The following is a 19,757-nucleotide window of genomic DNA, read 5'->3' on the forward strand; positions in this document are numbered from 1 at the left end:
TGTAGAACTGAGATTCATCTTCATTATGTAGATCCAACATCTCCTGCATTTCCTTGAGAGTTTCATTGCTTGATATATTTAGATGGTCCCCTAGTCTGAAAAATCTTTTGGTATTTCTTTCATCCTTGAACTCCATTAACCAGTATGGCTTTAAGTGCACTCTACTTTCAGTGTAAGGAATAGTTAAGATTCTTGGTAGGGCACATGATTATCTCCAGCTTCTTTGTATTTGTTTAATTTTGTTAAGTATCTCTATTTTGGCCACCTTGGTAGATATAAAATCATTCTTGATTATAGAGAATAATTTAACTAAGACAGTGTAACCTTCATTGAGAATCCTATGAAGAGACCAAGTGAATTCCTTTCCACCCTTGTACCTGAACATTAGTCTTTCTGGAAGTCTATTGTGGGCATCAATTGCTCTCACTTCCTCTAGCTCATCCAAGTAAAGATTAATGTCTGAAAACTCCTTTATGTCACAAATAAAGAGTTGATCTCCTTTGTTGACTTTTGGCTTGGGTTTAGATAATGTTTTGGATTGAAATGGGATAGACTCGACGAGATTTCTTGGTCTGTTCTTTCTCCTTTCAGAAGTTGTTGGTACTGGGATATTTGGCTCAGGAATAGGTAGGCTTTCCCAATCTATTGGTTTATCCTTGGGAATGATTGGCTCACTGATAAGTGGATTTTATATCTACTTGGAACGTTTTATTACAAGCTTAAGTTGGTGTTTTGGACTCAAGTTGTTGGTATTTTTGATATATTTTTGTGTTATTGCATTTCAGACATCAGTTAAATGAAGAAATGAGCTTTTAAAGGAAATATGCTGAAAAGAGCTAAGAATTGGAAGCCTAGGACATTCTGAAGTTGAAGAGAATCTTGTTAGGTTCGCGTGGACAGTTGAATCGCCAAATTCTGACAAACAGAGTTCAAGATATGTCAAAAAGAAGAATCAGTAGAAAAATCCAGAAACCCTGCGCGGCCGCCCCCAAAACCAGCGCGCCCGGGCCGACTTTCAACCAAAAAACCAGCGCGCCCGCGCTAATTTTAGCGCGGCCGCCCCGCCCTTTTTGCCCCGAAATCCTGAATTTAGTAGAATTTAACGATTTTGAGGGTCCAAGTCCACTAGGGGCTTATATATAGTGATAAAAAGACGTTTTTAACAACAAGGAACCAAAGGAGAGCAAAACGAAGATCTAGAGAGCACAAAACGGCTATGAAAAAAAAGACTTTTGTATTCTTCAATATAGTTGATACTTGGATGCTTATTTTCGATTTGTCTTTGAACCCTAGTACTCTTATATTTTTTATTATCATGTTTTCATTGGAACCCATGATGACGATGAGTTTGGTAATGAACTAATCGTTATCGTGGGGTTCTAACGGATCTACTTATGGATTTCTATAGTTAATTTGTTTCAATATATTAGTGTGTGGTGATTGATTGATATCTTAGCATTGGTTGTGCTTATTCGTCTTATCTGCCTAGCTAACATATAAGATAGCGTGTTAATCTCTATTGAAGCGACAATGAATATAGAGGTTTAGAAATTGCCATGCTAGCATAGGTTCATGTATAATTGTTATGCATGATTCATAGGTAATTTTAACCATCTTACTTTTCCTATGTAATCACGATTCATTAAACCTTTATGTTGTCAAATTCTATAGACATATAGGGTCTCAACATAATTGGTGTCTATTCAGCTTCTATCTCTGTTGTGGATGTCTAGTAGTAGAGTATTCGTACAATGAAAGTTAGCGTTTACTAGTTTCGTGTTATCTGATTAGTTGTCATCACCATTGCATGCTAAGGTTAAGAACAATAACTTTGAATGAAGTATATAATGAAGTTAGAATCCCATGTTTGTATCATATAGTTAATTCAATCACTTTTATTCTTAGTTAATTGCATGTTAGTTTAATCTTAGTTATAAACATTTCAACTTGTTATTGTCTTAGCATTGAGAGATAGCCATACCATTTTTGCATAGGTGCATAATCTTAAGTTAACTAAAAAGTGTCTCTGTTGGTACGAATTTGATTTATATCTTATACTACTTGCGAACGTGTATACTTGCTTGTAATTTTAGCGCGTGTTTTCGCTCTAACAAGTTTTTGGCGCCGCTGCTGGGGACTCGGTGTTAATTTTTAGTTTATGTGCTTGACATCAGTGGTCGTTAAAGTTCACTGACTCAGACTCTCTTACTTACAAGGTTTACCTTAGTCGTGTATTTCAGGTACTCTAGTTATCATTGCAATGGGAGAACCAGTAGCAAATCTGAAAGCTTTGATGGATTATTCTCAACCGAAGATCAATGACATTTAGTCTAGCATTGTTAGACCAGCCATCACGGCTAATACTTTTGAAACCAAGGCTAGCACGATTCAGATGGTACATAATTCAGTCCAGTTTGATGGTTCTCCAATAGAAGATCCCCATATGCACATTAAGGATTTTATCGATATCTGTGACACCTTCAAGTTCAATAATATTTCTGAAGATGTTGTGAAACTGAGACTGTTTCCATTCTCTCTGAGGGACAAGGCTAAGAGCTGGTTAGACTCTCTACCAGCTGGTTCTATCACTACATGGGAGGATCTTGCTCAGAAGTTTCTTACTAAATTCTTCCCTATGGCGAAGACAACTGCACTCAGGAATGCTCTTACTCCATTTGCGCAGCAATCGGGAGAAACTCTATGTGAATCTTGGGAGTGCTACAAGGAGATGCTTAGGAAGTGTCCTCATCATGGCATGCCTGATTGGATGATCATCAATTGTTTTTATAATGGTTTGGGAGCACAGTCTAGACCTATGCTTGATGAAGCATCAGGTGGAGCATTATGGGAAGAGAGCTATAAGGAAGCTTATGGTCTAATTGAACTGCTGGATGCTAATGCAGATTAGTATCCAACCCAGAGATTGACACAGGGCAAGGTAGCAGGAGTTCTTGAAGTGGATACAGCTACGACTATCACTGCACAACTAAAGCCATTGTCTATGAAGATTGATTCTCTGTCTAAATATGGTGTTAATCAGATAACCAGTGTTTGTGAGCAGTGTGCAGGTTCGCTAGCGATGGAGCAATGCGCTATATCTAGTGAAGCAGCTCAGTTTGTGAGCAACTTTCAGAGGCTGCAGTAGCCAGTTCCTGCCACTTATCATCCTGACAACTGGAATCATCCTAACTATAGCTGGAGCAACAATCAGAATGTAATGCAACAGTCGTTCTAATTGTTTGGAAACAAGCAATTCAATCCTCCTGGTTTTCAGCAGCAATATGCACCAAGATAACAACTCCAACTTCAACAACTAACTCATAGAGGTGCATGCCAATTTTTGAATGAAAAATCTGAATTGGAGGAGTTGCGGATTATGTGTAAAAAACCAGGATCTTATATGTCAAGGCCAGGCTGTTTTTATCAAGACTCTGGAGAACCGAATTGGGCAGATTGCCAATGCTTTGTTGAATTAACCACTAGGAATGCTTTATAGTGATACAGAAGCCAATCGAGGCAAGAGGGAAGCAAAAGAACAGGTGAACTCCATCACCTTGAAGGTCTGAAAAGGTCACAAGCCCCCAATTTCAGCAAGACGAAGAGTCTGAAAATTTTGTTCACAATGCAGGTGCATCTACACCTTTTCCAAATCTAGAAAATGAGATTGAAGCTGAAAAACTGGTGCAGAAGGATGTCGAGGTGGAACCGAAGAAGAATGTTGTTGAAAGTAATCCTCTTGAGGGTAATACAGGGGATAAACAGGTCTATCCACCTCCGCCATATCCTAAAAGGCTTCAAAAGCATCAGGTCGACAAATAATTTGCCAAGTTTTTGGAAGTTTTCAAGAAGCTGCATATCAACATACCTTTTGCTGAAGCTCTAGAACAGATGCCGAGCTATGTTAAGTTCATGAAGGGTATTCTATCTCGGAAGCTAAAACTTAAGGAGTTGCAAACCATTGCTCTAACGAAAGAGTGCAGTGTTGTGCTGTAATAGAAACTACCTCCTAAGCTTAAAGATCCATGAAGCTTCACGATAACTTGTACCATTGGCAATCTGTCATTCGACAAATGTTTGTGTGACTTGGGAGCTATCATCAATCTGATGCCCTTGTTAGTTTCCAAGAAACTTGGACTACCTGATCCAAAACCTGTTAATATGTCTTTACGGTTGGCCGATCGGACCATCACTTATCCGCGAGGAGTAGTGGAGGATATATTGGTTAAGGTGGATAAGCTCATCTTCCCTGCTAATTTTGTCATTCTAGACTTTGAGGAGGATAAGAAGACTCTCATTATCTTGGGAAGACCATTCTTGGCTACAGGCCGAACTATGATCGATGTGCAAAAAGGAGAGCTTACGATGAAGGTTCAAGATCAGAAGGTCACTTTTAGTGTGTTTAAGGTAATAAAGTTACCCACAGATAAAGAGCAGTGCTTTAAAGTAGAGCGGGTCGACTCTGTCGTGAGTTTGGAGCTTGAGCAATTGCCAAAGTCAGATATCTTAGAGAGATCCTTCATAGGGGAATCAATTATTGAAGATCAAAAAGGAGCAGAGCAACTGCAGGTTTTGAATGCACCTCCGTGAAAGAGGAGGTCGGATATGCCATTCGATTCTCTTGGGTTAGTAGAGCTGAAAATTTCTTAGGAGCATCTTAAGATGTCTATTGAAGAAGCTCCCACACTTGGGCTCAAATCGCTACCAGATCATTTGAGTTATGCATTTTTAGGTGCACCCCCTGATAAGGGGTTGGAATATATTTATTAAAATATAAAGGGTGACCGGCCGGTCCCTCCGGTGCTTACAAAGGGTCCCTCTCGTGCACCACAAACAGTTGATATAGGTTTGGTCTTGGTGATGCGCAGTATAGAAGGTTGATTCGGCGTATTGAGGCCATGCATGACATCCATCGATATTTTACTAAAGATTTGACACTCGTTCTCGGTACTATTTTCTGAGGCACTGATGTCGAGGTTGATTGGCCACCTGATCCTACACCCGAAGAGGGAGATCCTCCAGCTAACTAGGTATGCCTGTAATCCTTATTATTACCATCAATGAGGACATTCAAAATTTTAAGTTTGGGGGTGATAATGTAAGGATTAGTTTGTGTGTGTCCATATAGATTCATATAGATTCATGTTGCATGTTTAGTTGTATTTCATTCATATTTTTGCATGATTGTTCATATAGGACATTTTTATTGTGTTTTTATGTGAGTTCATATAGTTGCATGTGCATGCATATAACATGATCCCTTAGGTTGAGCTGTTTCTGATTGATTAGTTGATGTTGATTTAAGTATGTTGATGACGAATAGAGGGATGTTTAAGTATTAATAAATTGATTTGCATGCCATAGAAAACAAATTTTCACAAGTCTTATATAATTTCTTTTGAGCTAGATCATGATCATATTTGTTTATTTGTTGAAATTTAATCACTTGTTTATATCTAGAATTTTTGGTATTCTTGTAATGACGTAAAAACACTAATTTTTAAATTGGAGAAAAACATTGGATATCAATGCTAGTTGTGGTTAGGCGTCAAATGGCTAGTAGCCGGCTCATAATTTATGAGTAGTCTAGGGTTAAATGAGATGGAGCGAAACGCACTCAATCAGAAATTGTTGAAAAGAAAAAAAAAGAAAAAAATGAAAAAGAGAAGAAAAGAAAAAAATATGTGTTATGCATAATTAATCAAGAGTGGGCTCTTAATATTCGAGTTATTAAGTTCTAGGGGACTTTGTGCCTAGTGTCCTAAGGCTTGATAGTCTTGGATCTGCTAACCTAACGCCCGCTACATGGGTATTATTGCATAAGTCTTGTGGGACCTCACTCATTGCACGGTCAAATAAGCATCTTTGTTATGTGTTCAATAATAGCATGAATCCTTTTATAACTCTAGTAGGAAGGAGGTGTTGAGAGTCATTATGCGTTTAATGTCTATTCTGTTTATGAACTTGTGATTATCTTGATGAGAGATAAGTTATGGTTATTGATCTAGTATCGAGAGTATATCTGTTAAGCATCCACACATGAATATTTCCGGTTTGTGAGTTGGTTTGTGGGGTTTATTCGAACTCTATTAAAATTATTGCAGTCTTAGAGGCGTTGGCTTATTCATTTGGTTATGGTTATTCTAAGGGGATCGATTGCATTGTCATTAATCGCATTCACGTAGTTGCATTCATGCATTATGTTTGTTTTATAGTTTTTGAGTCTGTTTATGCTTGAGGACAAGCATTGATTCAAGTTTGGGGTGTGATAAGTGGATTTTATATCTACTTGGAATGCTTCATTACAAGCTTAAGTTGGTGTTTTGGACTCAAGTTGTTCGTATTTTTGATATATTTTTGTGTTATTGCATTTCAGGCATGAGTTAAATGAAGAAAGGAGATTTTCAAGAAAATATGCTAAAAATAGTTAAGAATTAGAAGCCTAGGACATTCTCAAGTTGAATAGAATCTCTTTAGATTCGCGTGGGCAGTTGAATCGCCTAATTCTGACAAGCAGAGCTCAAGATATGTCCAAAAGAAGAATCAGCAGAAAAATCTAGAAACCATGCGCGGCCGCCCCCAAAACCGACTACCAAAAAAACCAGCGCGCCCGTGCTGATTTAAGCGCGGACGCCCCGCCCTTTGTGCCCCAGAATCCTGATTTTAGTAGCATTTGATGATTTTGAGGGTCCATGTCCCCTACGGGCTTATATATACTATTTAAAAGACGTTTTTAACAACGAAGAGACTAGGGAGAGCAATATGAAGACCTAGAAGAGCACAAGACGGCTACAGAGAAGAAGACTTTTATTTTCTTTAATATAGTTGATACTTGAATAATTGTATTCGATTTGTCTTTAAACCCTAGTACTCTTATATTATTTATTATCATATTTTCATTGGAACCCATGGTGACGATTAGTTCGGTTATGAGCTAATCGTTATCGTGGGATTCTAACAGATTTACTATGTATTTCTATAGTTAATTTGTTTCAATACCTTGGTGTATGGTGATTGATTGATATCCTAGTATTGGTTGTGCTTATTCATCTTATGTGTGTAGCTAACATATAAGATAGCTTGTTAATCTCTATTGAAGCGAATGTGAATATAGAGATTTAGAATTTGCCATGCTAGCATAGGTTCATGTATAATTGGTATGCATGATTCATAGGTATTTTTAACCATCTTACTTGCCCTATGTAATCATGATAGATAACTTGTTCATTAAACCTTTATGTTGTCAAATTCTATAGACATATAGGGTCTCAACATAATTGGTGTCTATTCAACTTCTATCTCTTTTGTGGATGTCTGGTAGTAGGGTATCCGTCCAACGAAAGTTGGCGTTTACTAGTTTCGTGTTATTTGATTAGTTGTCATCACCATTGCAGGCTAAGGTTAAGAACAATGACTTTGAATGAAGTATTTAATGGAGTTAGAATCTCATGTTTGTCTCATATAGTTAATTCAATCACTTTTAATCTCTTAGTTAATTGCATGTTAGTTTAATCTTAGTTATAAATATCTCAACTTGTTATTGTCTTAGCATTGAGCGATAGCCATACCATTGTTGCATAGGTGCATAATCTTAAGTTAACTTAAAAGAGTCTCTGTGGGTATGAATCTGATTTATATCTTATACTACTTGCGAACGCGTATACTTGCGTGTAATTTTAGCGCGTGTTTTCGCCTAACAAAAACTCGCATTTTCGAGAAACAGGATATTTTGATTAAACTATTATATTATCTTCTCGTACTACGTTTAACCAAAGCGCTGAGACCAAGTCTGTATTTACAAAATGTATAGATTTGGATAATTATCCTGAAACCGGTACCGATTTGGATCTGTTTTATCTAATAAACGTAATATTTTATATCCGATATGATCCAACGGGTACCAATATTCCGTAAATATAAAGAGCCTTTACCGTATTTTATTTTGTACAAAAAATCATTTGCAGTCAGTAAATTATATAATTTTAACAGAAAAACAGTATATTCATATTAGTTCTTGAGAATCAAGCTACAATTTGAAGGCGTTAGCGATATCGGAATTTGGAGTTCTAGTAATCAAAACAAGGCTCTTGAAACCTACTTTTAGAATCTGTACTTCATACCACTGCAGAATCAAAAGTTATTTTTCTATAATTTTATTTAATTTCAAATTATTTTGAATTAAATTATGAATATTTGATTTTGATGTTGTTTGTGTGATTTGATGTTTCAATTTTGTAAATAATTTCATCTTGATCATTTTGGTATATCATATGCTTAATTTAGAGCTCAGTAACGTATTCAATTTTGTGTTTGATTTTCGAAATTAGAAATTAGGATTTATAGTTCGTTTGAATGTTTGCAATTGAATTTGGGTGTTTTTGATTTAGGGGTTATTAGTCGATTATGTTGATTGGGTTGTGTTCCTGGTAAGATTTGCAGTCGATACATGCATAAGTGATTAACAGACGATTCCTGGAGTAGACAAATCGAAGCTCGCCGGACCTTCGTCAGTTTTGCTTCGATTTTCGACGAAGTTTGAACTAGGATCATCATTTGTATTATTTGGGACTCGATTTGTGATCCTGGAACGATTTAGAATGAAAGCCATACTCGAATCACATAAAATCATCCTGTTTTTGTCGAAATCGGGGCTTCACCGGAGGATTTTCCGGTCACCAGAAACTGGGTTCTTCGCGACCCATTTCTGTTCTTTGTGACCCGGATTCCTGGTCCGGTTTGACCTGGTTTTGATCTGTTTGAATCCAAAATTATTTCTAAAAACTTGTTTTTACAGTTTTGTCCCCCAAAGTTTCTGAGTTTTTCAAATTAAGGACTTTTGTTTTAAAAACTTATAAAAAATGGATTTATGTTTATAAAAATTATAAAAGTGATAATTTGTTTATATTTATTTTCAGAATTTCATTTTTAATTATTAAAAATTCCAAAAACCATTATTATAATTCTAAAAATTATTTTTAATTCCAAAATAAATCTGAATTATTTAATTAATTAATTTTAGTTGATAATTAATTAGTTAATTGGTCAATTTATTCGAATATTAATTGATTAATTGATTTAATTAATTAATTATTAATTAATTATTAATTGATTATTTAATTAGATTTAATTATTTATTTTGATTTATAAATTCTAAAAAATAGTTTTAAGCTTTAAAATATTATTTTAAATTATTTTCGAGGCTCTTATTATAAAATGATTTTAAAGCAAGATTCGAGCAATCGAACCATGTTATTTATTTTTAAATGATTCAACGACCCGTTTTAATTCCAAAAAATAATTAAAAATTCGTATTAAATACCTGAAAAATCATTTTAACCCCGAACCTTCTTTAGAAAAAGTATTTTTATCAAATATCTTACGTGTTATGTGCTATATGTGATCCGAATGATTTATGATATGCTTATATGTATATTGTTTGACTGTTTTAATCGTAATTTTCAATCCTTAAGTCGGATTCGGGTAAAACGAAGGGTATATAGAAGCTTAGAATGCATAAAACCAAGCGAGAATAAGTATTGATAGATACTTGTAGTGTCTGAGCAAAAGAAGCGAGGCATAGGAAAGGAAAGTAAGTAGTCGATGATTAGAAGTCGGTGATCGGAAACAAGTGAAGTGTTAGCAAGTTAAGATAAGGCAAGTGTTCTCGACCCTTCTTGTGATATATTAAAAGTACTTCTGAACCTTTCTCGAGATATATATTTGGAATAGTTTTATTTTATATGGCAAGTACTTTGAAGCACGTAACCCTAAACCTTGTTCTCAGTTATTGATCTTTGAGCCATAAGCCTCATTCTTTGTAAACCATTGATTATCGAATACCCGGATACGAATCACAGATATACGATACTACTCCACAAATACATACAAACTAAATACCAATCACTGAATTGAACTTGTTTGATATATAAACCTTCATACCTTATGTATCAGAAGATTAATTTTTATAACCATGAGACCTTGATTCTTCTGTTATCTGGTTCTCTTACTAGCTGATAGCCAATCTTTGTACTTACCCTGTTATATCCTGTTGGTAATTGCAAATCACCTTATGCTTGAAAACCAATGTTGTTTATGATTCTGTTTTCTATTTTACATTATTTATACTGTTATTATTATAGAATTGGATTGTTTTATAAATGTGGACCAGATTCGTGGTCAGACCAGATTCGTGGTCATGTTAGGCCAATGTGTACCTTGGATCCAGTAATTAGAGCAGAGTTGTGTGCCTTGCTCGAAGTTAGTGCGTGATTGATCAGCAGCCTAACCTTGGTTTTTAAATAAAAATTTGAATATACAATTCTAATCATTGCTTATAAAGAAACTTGATAACCTAAAATCATTTCATTTGATCATTGTTTAACATCAGTATTGTCATTGTGACTTGCTGAGCTATTTAGATCATTTGTGCAATTCTGTTTATGTTCTTTTCCAGTTAAGAATGAGCCTGTTGGTAGAGAAAATCCCCAATCCAGTACAAGGGCTTGGATTCCAGGTTAAGACGGAATAAGCTAGCTGAAGACTTTTGTAATAGTTTAAGTTTAAAAGTTTATAAGAATGTTTTATGTTCAGATGTAAGTTTAAATAGTTGGGATTTGGAATGTTTGTAATATCAGTAAGTAAGTTGTGGCTTTTGTGCATACTTTAACCTGTTGTGATCCGTGGATGAAGGTAAGTAGGGTCACTGCATATTATTATTATCTTTATTATTGTCATAAGGAGGTTTATATATGGCGTGTGTGTGTGTGTTGTGGACCCCAAATTTCTGACCCGGGTTTGGACGATGCCACAATTAAGATCTTCGACTTCTGAACCATCAGCCATACTTATAGTTGTTCCTCTTTTCCCAAGCTTCTTTTCTGCATGGCCTATAGGAAATTGATATTTTCATTCTTTTAGGCTAGTCCAAACTTATATATCATTATGTAGAGGTACTTGTTTTGTTGTTTGAAAGTTAATAGGTAAAGGCTATTACTTGGACTTGGTATATAGTTTATTATTCATGAAATGTTGAGTCCGTAGATATCTTATAATAAAAAAATACTATATAATTGTTCTCACCTGCCAAGCTTAGAAGTTCTTCTACTGATTCTGGAAGATGGATCATGTTAGGAATATGTTATGAACTTGATGATAAATCATACAAAACTCCTTAGTAGATTTAACTTAGTAAATTTTGTAGCACTCGACGGATGATCAAATATAGTCCCAACGGATGATTCAATATAGTCCCGACGGATGATGATTTGATATCCATTGAGTGAGTAGCTTATGTAATAATAAGTATTGTAGCACATTTCTGCAAATAACTTTGTGTAGATTCTATAGAGCATATGAGTCATGTTGACTACTAGTAGATATGCAGAATTGGTTGATTAATTGTAAATATGAAATATCTTGTAATTCTGCATAAATGAAATGGAGTCAAGTGTCAAATAGCTACATGACGGATGATCAACAAAGCTACCCGATGGATGATCAACAAAGCCACCCGACGGATAACAAGCATGTACCCGACAGATGATCAATTCAAATATTTGTTGACAGTGACAACACAGTCACATGCATTGGGTGTTTGAAAAAGGAATGTGGCAGCCTATTTAGCAGGAAATTGAGAACAAATAAGCATTACCATTTCTATGCAAGTCATGAAGATTTTCAAAGATGCTGGAATAAAGTAATGAAGTAGCATGGAGTTAGACTTGATAGGTTTTGTTTTATTATCCTGTCTTATTACCATATAAACTTGGTGATATATAAACCAAGTGTAGCTAGTAGAACAAATAACTAAGCAAACACTTTTAGAAGAGAAATAGAAAAAGCTGTACTTGTCAAGAATTTCTCTGTAGTTTCTTTGTTCACTTGTAAAGCAGCTGTGAGCCAATTTGAGCTTCACAGAGTTCTTAAATCGATATATATATATATATATATATATATATATATATATATATATATATATATATCTGGTGGATACATTCAAATCCACCAGAAAGTTTTAAAGACTTGTGTTTTTATTACTTTATGTTTGATTTACTTAATTCTTTCATTCCGCAATTTGCAAATCAAAACACTTATATATATTGAGGTAGAACATTTTTATAATTCTAAAAAAGAAGCCAGAATTACATTTAACCCCCCTTCTGTAATTCTTGTTGTATTATTAGGTAATAATAATTGGTATCAGAGCAAGCTCTTGAAGTACAAACAGTGTAAAGATCACAACAAACAGCAAGATGAACAAGAAGGATGTTGGAGTTAAAATTCCTTTTCTGGATAAAGAAAATTATCACCACTGGAAGGTGAAAATGCATCTACATCTTCTTTCTCAAGATGAGGCCTATGTGGATTGCATAGAGAGAGGTCCTCATGTACCAATGAGAGCTACAATAGGCAATGAACCATCTGTTCCCAAGCCTAGGCATGAATGGTCAGATCCTGATATTGAGCAAGTCAGGAAAGACAAGAAGGCCATGAATATATTGTTCAATGGAGTTGATGGTGATATGTTTGATAACATCATTAACTGCAAAACAGCCAAGGAGGTTTGGGACACTATCCAAATTACTTGTGATGGTACTGAACAAGTAAGGGACAATAAGATGCAGCTGCTAATTCAGCAATATGAGCACTTCCATTGTGAAGATAATGAGTCTCTCACTGATATCTTTAGTAGGTTTCAAAAACTACTAAATGCTCTGAAGTTACATGGAAGAGTCTATCAGACAAAAGACTTTAACCTCAAGTTCCTTATATCTCTTCCAAATGAGTGGAAACTAATGACAGTCTCATTGAGAAATTCTCAGGATTACAAGGAGTTTACCTTGGAGAGACTGTATGGCATCCAGAAAACTTATGACCTTGAAATAGAGCAAGATGAGAGGATGGAGAAAGGAAGGAAGAAAGGAGGGTCCATAGCACTGGTTGCTAAGTTAGAGAAAGGGAAAGAGATGAAGGTAGAAGCTGTTGAGTCTACTTCAAAGGTATGTGAGAACAAGGGCAAAGGGCTGGTAGCTGAATATGAAGATCATTTGAGCCAGGGTGACATGGATGATATTGATGAGCATTTATCATTCCTTTCCTAAAGATTTGCCAAGCTCAAGTTCAAAAAGAACTTTGGAGGAGCCAAGCCAAGTAGAAACATGGTGGATAAATCTAAATTCAAATATGGCTTGGCAGGGCATTTTGCCAGTGAGTGTAGAAAGTCAGATTCCAGTAAAAAGAAGTTTGAGCCTGTTGATTACATACAGAAATATTTTGAGTTGCTCAAGCAATAGGAAAGGGATTTTATTACATAGGAAAATGATTGGGCAGTTGATGGATTGGATGAAGATGAGGATGTAAGCTATGTCAATCTAGCTCTAATGGACAAGTCTGATGAAACAAAAACAAGTTCTTCAAGTAATCAGGTTATCACCACTAACCTAGCATATTTATCTAAAGCTAAGTGTAATGATGCAATTAATGACATATCTACAGAATTATATCACTTGCGTGTTACACTTAAGTTCCTCACTAAGGAAAATGCTAAAATTAAAGAAAACAATGTGTTTTTAAGTGAGAGGAATAATGTGTTAGAGTCTCAGTTTATTGAATTTGAAAAATTGAGAATTGAGTGTAAGATTGCCAAGGATAAATTAACTGAGTCCTTGAAGAAAGAAGAGATTTTAAAGAAGCAGCTTGAACGAGAACATGAAGTGATTAAAGCATGGAAATCATCCAGAGATGTTCATGCTCAAATCACTAAAGTTCAAGGTATTGAGTCCTTTTGTGATGCAGCCTGGAAAAGAGTAAGGAGAAGCTGGAATCCAATTTGGTTAAAGGATCGCTAACAGATGTGAACTCGACGGATGATGAAAATGATCCGTCGGATAATTAAAAGGATTATCCGTCGAGTGACAAATAGCCACATCCGTCGGCTGTGAACAAACCTGTGAGCAAAGCAAAACTTGCCAAGTTGAATGAAAATTATGGATCAGTTTCCAAAAACTTTGTTTCAGGAGAATCAAGTCAAGTGAAGAAGGAGAAGAAAGTGAATGTTGGTCATCTGTCCATCAAGCAATTGAAGGACAGATTAGAAAAGATTGAGGTTAAAACAAAAACTAAAAAGAAAAACAATAGAAATGGGAAAGTAGGGATTAACAAACATAACAACTACACACCTGATAAGTATGCTCCAAGAAAAATTTGTGTTAAGTATGGTAGTATTAATCATTTGTCTGTTAATTACAAACTTGCTATGCCTACTCCTATATCTGTACCCTCTCCTTTTCCTAACATGAATGCCATGCCTTCTATGCCTATGAATGATATGTCTGCTCAGAATATGAATGCACAATTTGCTAATATGCCATTTGCACCTAATCCTTATTATGCTGCATTTAGTATGCCACAAATGCCATTTAGCATGCCTTACTGGAATAACACGTTTGTAAACAACATCCCTTTTTCTGCTAATCAAAATGTGAATGATAATTCTGTTTTAATGACTGATTTCAAAGGTCCAATTCAAATGACTAAGGATGAATCAGAAATTCCCAAGTCAAATGAGATCAAACCTAAGAAACCAAAGAAGAAAGCTAACAAGCCAGGAACCAAGAAAACTTGGGTACCCAAATCAACTTGATTTGGTTTTGATGTGTACAGGGAAACATAAAGAATCCTTGGTACCTAGATAGTGGTTGTTCAAGACACATGAGTGTAGATTCTACCCTGCTCACAGAGTTCAAGGAGAGATCTGGCCCAAATATTACTTTTGGAGATGACAACAAGGGTTATACTGTGGGATATGACTTGATTTCAAAAATGTCATCATTGAAGAGGTTGCCCTAGTGGATGGTCTAAAGCACAATTTGTTGAGTATCAGCCAGCTTTGTGATAAGGGCAATTCAGTAACCTTTAAATCAGAAGCCCGTGTTGTGACAAACAAAAGAAGCAACAAAGTGGTTCTCACTGGAGTGAGAAAAGGAAATGTGTATCTAGCTGACTTCAACTTATCTAATGCAGAATCTGTCACTTGTCTTCTCAGTAAAGCAAGTCAAGATGAAAGTTGGCTATGGCGCAAGAAGTTGTCCCATCTAAACTTCAAGACCATGAATGAGCTTGTCAAGAAAGAATTGGTTAGGGGCATTCCTCAAGTGGAGTTTTCTAAGGATGGATTGTGTGATGCCTGCCAAAAGGGAAAGCAGATTAAAGTATCATTCAGAAAGAAGCTTGATTCAACAATTGAAGAACCTTTGCAATTGCTACACATGGATTTATTTGGACCATTCAATGTGTTGTCCATTTCAAGGAAAAGATTTTTCCTAGTAATTGTAGATGATTTCTCAAAGTTCTCTTGAACATATTTTCTAAAGTCTAAATATGAAGCTAGTGAAATCATCATCAATCACATAAGGCAAGTCAACAATCATCCTGATTTTAAAGTAAGGAGAATCAGGAGTGAGAATGGAACTGAGTTCAAGAATTCTGTGATGAGATCATTTTATGAAGAGAATGGGATAATGAAACAGTTTTCTCTAGCTAGAACTCCACAAAAAATGGAGTAGTGGAAAGAAAAAACAGATCTCTTATTGAAGCTGCAAGGACAATGCTTGAAGAATCAAAGTTACCAACATATTTTTGGGCTGAAGCTGTGAACACTGCCTGCTACACTCAGAATATTTCCTTAATTAATCAAGCAAAATGTATGACACCCTACCAATTCTTCAAGAACAAGAAACCAACTCTGAATTTTCTTCATGTCTTTGGCTGCAAATGTTTTATCTTAAGGAATCAAACTGATCAACATGGGAAGTTTGATGCTAAAGCAGATGAAGGAATTTTTGTTGGATATGCTGTGGGAAAAGCATATAGAGTCTACAATCTTAGAACCAATATTGTTATGGAATCAATACATGTTGTGGTTGATGATAAAAATATTAAAGGACTGCAAGATGAAGATTCTCATGAAAGCATGAAGTTTGATAATGTGGAGATGGTTACTGGTGATAGTGATGATGAAAGTGATCAAGAAACAGTGAATAAGGATAATGCAGAAAAATCTACAACTGATGAAGCACATAATTCAACAACTGTTGAGTTGCAAAATGCTTCATCCGTCGGGAGACAATCTGCCTTATCCGTCGGGAGACAATCAGCTTCATCCGTCGGAACACAAAGTGCACCATCCGTCGGGTCATCAAGAGAAGCTGAAAGTCAGAATAGATCACTTACACAAAGCTCTCCTTTCTCAAATCAAAGATTTACAAACTCAGGGGGAGTTTCTAATAATCAAAACTCAGTCACACATCAAGACAACAATAAGGCCTCTTCATCTAGAGCTAATCTACCTCAACAAAGAAAATGGAATAAGGATCACCCTTTTGAGTTTATCATTGGTGATGCATCTTCCAGAGTTCAAACAAGGAGAGAAACTCAAGAAGAATCTCTATATAGCAGCTTCCTATCTAAGGAAGAACCAAAGAAGGTAGAAAAAGCTTTGTTGGATCCTGATTGGATTTTAGCTATGCAAGAGGAGCTAAACCAATTTGAAAGGAACAAGGTATGGAAACTGGTACCCAAGCCTAAATGAAAGAATTCAGTTGACACCAAATGGGTATTCAGAAACAAGATGGATGAAAATGGCATAGTAGTCAGGAACAAAGCTAGATTGGTTGCGAAGGGCTATTGTCAATAAGAAGGAATAGATTTTGAAGAAACTTTTGCTCATGTTGCAAGACTTGAAGCCATCAGAATTTTCTTAGCCTATGCAGCTCATGCCAATTTCAAAGTCTATCAAATGGATGTCAAAAGTGTTTTTATGAATGGAGATTTGGAGGAGAAAGTCTATGTTAGTCAGCCTCCTGGTTTTGAAGATCCAAATTTCCCAAATCATGTCTACTATCTTTTGAAAGCACTTTATGGACTGAAGCAAGCACCTAGAGCCTGGTATGACACTTTATCAAAGTTTCTTTTGGAAAACCACTTCACAAGAGGTACTGTGGATAAAAACTTTATTTTTTAGAAATGTTAATGGCTCTAGTATACTTGTTCAAATTTATATAGATGATATTATTTTTGGCTCTACAGATGAAAAACTTTGCCAAATTGATGCAAAGTAAGTATGAAATGAGCATGATGGGAGAACTAACTTACTTTCTTGGTTTACAAGTTAAGCAAGTTAGTGGTGGAATATTCATTAGTCAAACTAAATTCATTCATGATCTTTTAAAAAAGTTTGATCTAATGGATTGCACATCTGCAAAAACTTCCATGGCCACTGCTACTAAGCTTGAATTAAACACTACTGAAAAGTCTGTGGATATTTCAAGTTATAGGGGTATGGTTGGCTCACTGCTATACTTAACAGCTAGTAGGCCAGATATAATATTTGCTACTTGTCTTTGTGCTAGATCTCAGGCTGATCCTAGAGAATCTCACCTAGTAGCTATTAAGAGAATTTTCAGATATCTCAAGAGAACACCAAAACTTGGCATTTGGTACCCTAGAGATTCTGGTTTTGATCTAACTAGTTATTCAGATGTAGATTATGCAGGTTGTAGAATAGACAGAAAAAGTACAACAGGAATTTGTCAATTTATAGGGAACAAGCTTGTGTCCTGGTTCAGTAAAAAGCAAATTCAGTTTCTACTTCTATAGCTGAAGCTGAATATATTGCTGCTGGTAGTTGCTGTGCACAGATTTTATGGATGAAAAACCAATTGTTGGACTATGGTCTACAAGTGGAAAGAATTCCCATTTTCTATGATAACACAAGTGCAATTTCCATCACTGAAAATCCAGTGCAGCATTCAAGAACAAAGCACATAGATATCAAGTACCACTTCATAAGGGAACATGTGATGAATGATACTGTGGAACTTCATTTTGTTCCAAGTGAAAAGCAGCTTGCAGACATATTTACCAAGCCACTTTATGAATCCACCTTTTCAAGGTTGGTAATGGAGTTAGGTATACTCAATTATTCTTGAATCATTTCAAATATTTTGCTACTTGTTATGCAGCAAGAAATTTAATTGATTTTTCTGCATTTGATGAAATTTTGGCTAAGTCAAAATTTACATCCCGACGGATGATCATTATCCATCGAGTTTGATCATCCGTTGGAATATTAATTGTTAATAAAAATCAATTATTTTTCTGGAATATTTTATAACTCGATGGATAACTGATTTATCCTCATCCCTCGAATTGCCTCAATCCTAGCCGTTAAATTTCTGAACATTATCCATCGGGTATACTTACAGTTTGTAAGCATAACACGACGGATAATTAAAGGAATTTTTACAGTTTTTTTATTTTTAAACGGCTATTTTGGGCAATTTTTATTGGTCACTTTATTTTACTTTATTATTTTTGTCAGTTTATTTCTGAGATAGTATAAAAGCTAAACTCATTTTCACTCTATTCTTTTATCATTCTCAATATTCAATTGCTCTAACTTCTTTCTTCCTCAAAAGCAATAACTCTCTATGCAAATTTCTATCTCTAACAATGGCACCAGTCATGAAAATCATGTCTCAAACTGGGTACATATCTATGAAAAGAACAACTTTACAGCTCTAGTGAACAAGGAGATTCACCAGTCTGGAAGTTACCACAAAATGATGGATTTTGTGAAAGGCTGTAAACTCAACTATGCTATGCTGGAATCTCCCACCATCTACTATGAGGTTGTAGAGGAGATATGGACAACTGCAGTGTACAACTCAACTAATAAGACCATCACATTCACTCTTAAAGGTAAGCAGTTTTGTATTAACAGTGATATTGTCAAAGCATGCTTTAGAATTCCTGATAATACTGTTACTGCTCCACACATAGACACTGATATTGTTAACATGCTAAACTCAATGGGCTATGCACTTACTACGTCTAAATTAAATGAAATTAGAAGGTTGGGTCTTAGGAAATAATGGAGTTATCTGTGTGATGTGGTAACTAAAGTGTTTTCTGGTAAAATTAGCAACTTTGACACTATCAACATATCCATGCTTAACATGCTTTACATGCTAGTTACTGATAAGTATTTCAATTTCAGTGACTTGGTTTTGTTTGAGTTAGGCTTTAAGTTAGGAGAACTCAATAAAAGAGGTAAAAGTGTCTATTATGCTAGATTTTTCATGATGCTTGCTAACCATCTCATTGAGAATATTGTGATTGAGAACCCAACCAACAAGTTGAATTGTTGGGTTCAAGAAAGAAGAATAATTGCAGATCTTAATAGAGCTGACCACCACAAAGAGGTGCCCCTATTCTATTTTCCAGTAATGGAGGGACCTCAGGTAAGTGAGGTACTTTCTACGATCTCTACTCTTCCAACCTCACACATTTCTTTGCCTTCAAATGTAGTAATAACATCTGTGTCAATGACCAAATAGATGTCTACCCAAGCTATTAAATCATAAACTTATAAATCCAAATCTAAGAAAGCCCCCTCTGGTTTCTTTCAAAAGAAACCAGTTACAAAATCCACTAAACAAAAAGAGGGGAGTGTGAAGGTGGGTGAGAAAGGTGAGGGACAGGGTGAAAATTAAAAAAGTCCTATTAATAAGGTTGGTGAGAAGAGAGTACCCAAACCTAGCCACACCACAGTTTTCCAACAAACTGTGGTTGTTAATAAGAAAATAAGCTCATTACTAGTTTCATCCTCCCAAAAGGATGTCACTATTGAAACAAGCTCCCAACTAGGAGCACATGCCAAAAGGGGTAGGGACACTTGCTCACCAAAACTTATGCTAGAA

At 35.5% G+C, this 19,757-nt stretch overlaps 1 non-coding gene across 1 annotated transcript; it reads right to left on the bottom strand.

Moving 5' to 3' along the window:
* Nucleotides 1-2,650: 2,650 nt before the first annotated feature.
* Nucleotides 2,651-2,757, bottom strand: LOC141682195 (small nucleolar RNA R71). Its single transcript, XR_012559596.1, has one exon. It is a non-coding gene; the product is annotated as a small nucleolar RNA R71 (small nucleolar RNA).
* Between the last annotated feature and the right edge of the window lie 17,000 nt (nt 2,758-19,757).

The sequence above is a fragment of the Apium graveolens genome, chromosome 8 (genome assembly GCF_009905375.1).
Source record: "Apium graveolens cultivar Ventura chromosome 8, ASM990537v1, whole genome shotgun sequence".
Lineage (NCBI taxonomy): Eukaryota > Viridiplantae > Streptophyta > Magnoliopsida > Apiales > Apiaceae > Apium > Apium graveolens.